This window comes from Nicotiana attenuata, unplaced genomic scaffold (assembly GCF_001879085.1).
Source record: "Nicotiana attenuata strain UT unplaced genomic scaffold, NIATTr2, whole genome shotgun sequence".
Classification (NCBI taxonomy): domain Eukaryota; kingdom Viridiplantae; phylum Streptophyta; class Magnoliopsida; order Solanales; family Solanaceae; genus Nicotiana; species Nicotiana attenuata.
Window position 1 is genome coordinate 201,587 of NW_017670723.1, and position 7,717 is coordinate 209,303.

Below are 7,717 nucleotides of genomic sequence, written 5' to 3' on the forward strand. Positions count from 1 at the left end.
CGAAGCCTGGTTCAGAGACCTGCAACTTCTCTGAACCTGCAACAGTTATTTTTTCCTAAGTCTAAATTCACTCTGTGGCCTATCCAAAACTCACCCGAGCCCTTGGGGCTCCAAACCAAGCACGCACGCAAGTCCAAAAACATCATACGGACTTGCTCGTGTGATCAAATCATCAAAATAACATCAACCACTATGAATTAAGCCTCAAATTCATGAAATCGCTCAAGAACATCAAAATTTCCAATTTTCTCAAATAAGGTCCGATTTATACTAAACGTACTCCGATTCTTACCAAACTTCACAGATTCAACTAAATTATTATTTCAAACTTGTACCGGGCTCCGGGACCAAAATACGGTCCCGATACCATCAATTTCGACATCTTTCATTTCCCAAAAACTCTTATATTTTCCAGAAAACAATTTTCTTCAAAAAATTATTTCTCGGGCTTGGGACCTCGGAATTCAATTCCGGGCATACGCCCAAGTCCCATATTTTCCTACGGACCCTCCGGGACCGTCAAATCACGGGCCCGTGTTCGTTTACCCAAAATATTGACCAAAGTCAACTTAAATTCATTTTAAAAGCAAGCTTTATTATTTTTCACAGATTTTCCACATAATGGCTTTTCGGATACGCGCCCGGACTGTAGAGGCAAATTGAGGTGAGACAAAAAGGAGGTTTTAAGGCCTCGGGACACAGAATTTATTTTCAAAACGAGTGATGACCTTTTGGGTCATCACATCCTCCACCTCTAAAGCAATCATTCGTCCTCGAACGGACATAAGAAGGAAGTACCTGAGTCGGAGAAAAGATGGGGATAGCGGCTCCGCATATCGGACTCGGACTCCCAGGTCGATGCCTCAACAAGCTGACCTCTCCACTGAACACGAATAGAAGGGAAACTCTTCGATCTCAACTGACGAACCTGCCGGTCTAGAATAGCTACCGGCTCCTCCTCATAGGACAAGTCCTTGTCTAACTGGACAGTGCTAAAGTCTAATACGTGTGATGGATCGTCGTGATACTTCCGAAGCATGGACATATGAAACACTGGATGCACGACTGATAAACTCAGCGGCAATGCAAGTGTGTTAGCCACCTCTCCCACTCGATCAAGAATCTCAAACGGGCCAATGAATCTAGGGCTAAGCTTGCCCCTCTTACCAAATCTCATCACGCCCTTCATAGGCGACACCCGAAGCAACACCCGCTCGCCGACCATAAATGCCATATCACGAACCTTACGGTCGGTATAACTCTTTTTCCTGGACTAAAAGCTGTACGAAGCCTATCCTGAATGATCCTGACCTTGTCCAAGGAATCCTGTACTAGATCTGTACCCAACAATCGAGCCTCTCCTGGCTCAAACCATCCAACCGGTGACCGACACTGCCTACCATATAAAGCCTCATAAGGAGCCATCTGAATGCTCGACTGGTAACTGTTGTTGTAGGCAAACTCCGCTAAAGGCAAGAACTGATCCCATGAGCCCCCAAAGTCAATAACACAAGCTCGGAGCATATCTTCCAAAATCTGAATAGTACGCTCGGACTGCCCGTCCGTCTGAGGATGAAATGATGTGCTCAGCTCGACCTGTGTGCCCAACTCACGCTGAACTGCCCTCCAGAAATAAGAGGTAAACTGCGTACCTCAATCAGAAATGATAGACACGGGCACACCATGAAGACGAACAATCTCCCGGATATAGATCTCAACTAACCTCTCAGAAGAACAGGAGACTGCCACAGGAATGAAATGCGCTGACTTGGTCAGCCTATCAACAATAACCCATACTGCGTCGAACTTCCTCTGAGTCCGTGGGAGCCCAACAACGAAGTCCATAGTGATACGCTCCCACTTCCACTCAGGAATCACAATCTTCTGGAACAAACCACCAGGTCTCTGATGCTCGTACTTTACCTGCTGACAATTCAAACACCGAGCCACATACGCAACAATATCCTTCATCCTCCTCCACCAATAATGCTGCCGCAAATCCTGATACATCTTAGCGGCGCCCAGATGAATATAGTACCAGGAACTATGGGTCTCCTCTAAAATCAACTCTCGAAGCCCATCCACATTAGGCACACAAACACGACCCTGCAGCCTCAAAACTCCATCATCTCCAATTGTAACCTGCTTGGCACCTCCGTGCCGCACTGCGTCCGTAAGAACACACAAGTGAGGATCATCATTCTGCCAATCTCGGATGCGCTCAAATAATGAAGAACGAGCGACTGTGCAAGCTAACACACGGCTGGGCTCAGAGACATCCAACCTTACGAACTGATTGTCTAAAGCCTGAACACCCAAAGCAAGCGGTCTCTCACCGACCGGAATATACGTAAGACTGCCCATACTGGCTGACTTTCTACTGAAAGCATCGGCCACCACATTGGCCTTTCCCGGATGATATAAGATGGTGATATCATAGTCTTTCAAGAGCTCCAACCACCTTCTCTGCCTCAAGTTTAGCTCCTTCTGCTTGAACAAATATTGTAGACTCTTGTGATCCGTGAACACCTCACATGACACGCCATACAGATAGTGCCTCCAAATCTTCAGCGCGTGAACAATGGCTGCTAACTCCAAATCATGAACTGGATAATTCTTCTCGTGAATCTTCAACTACCGTGAAGCATAAGCAATGACCTTGCCATCCTACATCAACACCGCACCAAGTCCAATATGAAATGCATCACAATAAACTGTATATGGCCCTGAACCTGTGGGCAAAACCAACACTGGCGCCGTAGTCAAAGCTGTCTTGAGCCTCACACTCGTCCGACCACCTGAACTGGCCGCCCTTCTGGGTCAACCTGGTCATCGGGGATGCAATAGATGAAAACCCCTCCAATAGCCTGCCAAACCCAAGAAACTCCGGATCTCTGTAGCTGATGTGGGGCGAGGCCAGTTCTTGACTGCCTCTATCTTCTTCGGATCCACCTGAATACCCTCTGCTGAAACAACGTGACCCAAAAATGCAACTGAACTCAACCAGAACTCACACTTCGAAAACTTAGCATACAACTGAATATCCCTCAAAGTCTGAAGAACCACTCGAAAATGCTGCTCATGCTCCTCCCAGCTGCGGGAATAGATCAAAATATCATTAATGAAGACAATCACGAAGGAATCCAAATAAGGCCTAAACACTCGGTTCATCAAATCCATGAAAGTTGCTGGGGAATTTGTCAATCCGAATGACATCACCAAGAACTCATAATGCCCGTACCGAGTGCGGAAAGCTGTCTTAGGGACATCGGATGCCTTAATCCTCAACTGATGGTAGCCAGATCTCAAGGCGATCTTAGAAAACACTTGGGCACCCTGAAGCTGGTCAAACAAATCATCAATCCGCGGCAATGGGTATTTATTCTTGATTGTGACCTTGTTCAATTGCCGGTAATCTATACACATCCTCATCGATCCGTCCTTCTTCTTAACAAACAGCACCGGCGCACCCCAAGGCGAGACACTAGGCCTAATAAAGCCCTTATAAAGCAAGTCTTGCAACTACTCCTTCAATTCCTTCAACTCAGGCAAGGGCATACAATACGACGGAATAGAAATAGGCTGAGTGCCTGGAGCCAAATCAATGCAGAAGTTAATATCCTTGTTGGGTGGCATGCCCGGCAGGTCTGAAGGAAATACCTCAGGAAACTCGCGAACCACGGGCACAGAATCCATAGAAGGAACCTCTGCACTAGAATCACGAACATATGCCAAATAGGCCAAACATCCCTTATCAACCATACGCCGAGCCTTCATATATGAGATAACCCTACGGGTAGAATGACCAGGAGTCCCTCTCCACTCTAGAGGAGGTAAACCCGGTAAGGCTAAGGTCACAGTCTTGGCATGACAGTCCAAGATAGTGTGGTAAGGTGATAACCAGTCCATCCCAATATGACATCAAAATCAACCATGTCCAAAAGTAACAAATCTACTCGAGTCTCAAGACCCCCAATCACAACTATACAGGAACGATGGACACGATCTACCACAATAGAATCACCCACCGGTGTAGACACATATACAGGAGCACTCAAAGAATCACTAGGCATGACTAGACACGGGGCAAAATAAGATGACACATAGGAGTATGTAGATCCTGGATCAAATAGGACTGAAGCATCTCTACTACAAACCAAAATCGTACCTGTGATAACTGCATCGAAGGCCTCAGCCTCAGGCCTGGCTGAAAGAGCATAACATCGGGGCTGGGCCCCACCACTCTGAGTTACATCTCTAGGACGGCCTCCTACTGGCTGGCCTCCACCTCTAGCGGCCTGTCCTCCACCTCTAATACCTCTACCTCCACCTCTAATACCTCTACCTCCACCTCTAGCACCTCTACCTCCCCCTCTAGTTGGCTGAGCGGGCTGTGGAACACTCGGTGCCTGAACCATGGCACAGGAACCCTGATGCTGAGAGTTGCTCGATGCTCGAGGGCAAAATCTAGCAATATGCCTCGTAACACCACAAGTATAACAAGCCCTCGGCTGCTGAGACTGCTGACCCTGACGACCTGAATGACCATCCTGAAAACTCTGGAGCGGCGGTGCACTGATAGGAGCTGGCGGTGCACTGTAGGACTGCTGATCAGAATACTGTATATAGGAACCACGGCCACGTGGAGCACCGTGAGAAGCCTGAAGTGCTGACTGAAATGGACTAGGAGGATGGCCTCTACCAAAAGAATCTCTGCCTCCAGATGAGGCACCACTGAATCTGCCTGAATGACGAGGCCTCTTGTCAAACCCCTGACCGCTCCCCTGTGACAGAACCATCTCAACTCTCCTGGCCACATTGGCCGCATCCTGAAAGGAAATCTCGTTCCCCGTCTCCTTAGCCATCTGAAGTCGAATAGGCTGAACGAGTCCCTCAATGAACCTCCTCACCCTCTCTCTCTCAGTGGGAAGTATAAGAAGAGCATGACGGGCCAAATCAATAAACCTGGTCTCGTACTGAGCAACAGTCATAGAACCCTGCTGGAGACACTCAAACTGCCTCCGATAGCTCTCCCTCTGAGTGACAGGAAGAAACTTCTCCAGGAATAGCTGAGAAAACTAGTCCCAAGTTAGAGTTGGTGACCCAACTGGTCTAGCCAAACAATAATCTCTCCACCAAGTCTTGGCGGATCCAGACAGTCGAAAAGCAACAAAGTTGACCCCATTAGTCTCCACTATCCCCATGTTCCGAAGAACCTCATGACAACTGTATAAATAATCCTGGGGATCCTCAGAAGATGTACCACCAAAAGTGGTAGTGAACAACTTGGTGAACCTATCCAGCCTCCACAAAGTATCAGCAGGCGTAGCTGCTCCCTCACCGGTCTGTGCTACCGCACCCGGCTGAACTGCTCCAATTGGCTGAGCTGCTGGAGTCTGAAACTGGGGAGCCATCTGCTCCGGAGTGCGGGTAGCGGGAGTATGTGCTCCTCTCCCATCCTGAGAGATAGCTGGTGCTACGGGAAGTAAGCTTGGCCGAGTGACACTCTCTATAAGGCCCACTAGACGGACCAGAGTGTCCTGGAGTACTAGGGTAGCAATGAACCCCTCTGGGACTTGAGTCGGTCCTGCTGGAACTATCTGGGCTGGAACCTCCTCGTCAAACTCAACCTGAGGCTCCGCCACTAGTGCTGCTGCTCTGGGCTGAGCTCTACCCCTGTCTCGGCCCCTAGCACGGCCTCGGCCTCGCCCTCCGCCCCTCGTAGATACTACCACTGGGGGCNCTTCCATAGTCTTACCGAGCTGCTCTTTGAACATTTTGGTGACCAGTCTCTGGTACGTAGCCCCTGCATTTTTGAGCCCGAAGGGCATTACCTTGTAGCAGTAAGTCCCTTGGTGGGTGATGAAAGTTGTCTTCTCTTGGTCCTCCTCGGCCATCATAATTTGATTGTAGCCGGAGTAGGCGTCTAGGAAGCTCAGTAGTTCATGTCCTGCAGTGGCGTCGATCAGTTGGTCGATGTGGGGTAGTAGGAATGAATCCTTTGGCATGCTTTGTTCAGATTAGTGAAATCCACACACATTCTCCACTTCCCGTTTTTCTTTTTGACCATGACGACATTGGCGACCCACTAGGGGTACTTTGATTCTCTGATGGAGCCGTTGGCCAGTAACTTGTCTACTTCCTTACTGACCGCTTCATTGATAGCAGCGTTGAATTTTCTCCTCATCTGTCGCATGGGCGGATATAGTGGATCGACATTCAGCTTGTGGGTGGCGATGTCTCGCGGGATTCCCGGCATATCTGAATGGGAAAAGGCGAACAAATCTGCATGGTTGGTTAAGAATTCACGATACTTACTTGGGTTGGCGAGACCGTGCCCGATATAGGCTTTCTTCGTAAGATTGGTTTCGTCCAATTGGACTGGGTCGAGATCTTCGACCGTTGCTTTACAGGCCTCCACGACGTCGGGGTCTTTGATGGCGTCCGTTGTCGGGTTGACCTTAGTCCCCGACACGGCTAATTGCTATGCCTCCGCGCTCGCCCTCTTTAGTTGTTGGGTGTGGGCGCAGTCTTGGGCTATTTTGTAGCATTCTTATGCGGTGCGTGGCTCGCCTCGAATACTGAATACTCCCCATGGGGTAGGGAATTTGATCACTTGGTAGAGGCTTGAAAGGACCGCTCGCATGGAGTGTATCCACTGGCGTCCTATGATGACGCTGTATGCCGTTTCTTGGTTCATCACGTGGAAAGTTGTTTCCAGCGTGACTCCTCCCGCTAAGACGGGCAGTGCTATTTCTCCGGACGTCCGTTCCACTGCATTGTTAAAACCAATTAGTGTTATGCAGCGCGGTATTACCCTATCCTCGAGTCCCATTTGTACGAGGACCCTTGGGTGGATAATACAGGCGCCACTTCCGTCATCGATCATGACTCTTTTAACATCTATATTAGCGATACGTAAAGCGATAACTAAAGCATCATAATGAGGGAAAGACAAACCGTCGGCATCAGACTTATCGAAGGTGATACTATCTTCGAAGTCGTCATACCGTTCATGGGCGATGGTCCGCTTTGGTCTGTGTGTGGTGGCGAACTTGACGTGATTGATCACTGACTCGTCGCCGCCTCCGACGATCATGTTTATCGTGCGCGCTGGGGAAGGTGGCTTCGGCGGCCCGTGGGGTTGTTCTCGTCCGCGTGCAAAGTTGATTTTCCCTTTGTCACTGAGTAACTCCCTCAGGTATCCCTGGTTCAGCATCCTGACCACCTCTTGCCGTAGGCCTATGCAGTCTTCAGTTTTGTGTCCCCGTTCCTAATGGAACTCACATAGGGCATTTGATTTCCTTGTGGCAGGGTCTGATTTCATCTTCTGCGGCCACTGCACCTTGGTGCCCAGCTTCTCCAGTGCGTACACTATTTCTGAAGGAGATACACAAAAGTTATGGGCGGTTAATAAAGGGGGCGTACCTCTTTCGTTTCGGAGTGGGGCGACGTGTCGCTGTAGCGCGTCTGTATGCCTTGGTGGCGGATGGGAGGATCTGGTGTATGGCTGATGTCGATCTCTGTTGGAGCGGGGGAGTTGTTCTCGTCGTCCTTCGTTCCGTCGATCTCTCCTCGTTTCTGAGTGTATCGCTGTTAGCCGTTGGGTCGGCCCATTAAGATCGTCCTCGTCCGCTCGTACCTCGGCGCAATAGGCGTTGTGGATTTCCTCCCATGTGGTAGGGGGATATTTCATGAGGCGGCTCAGCAGCTTCTT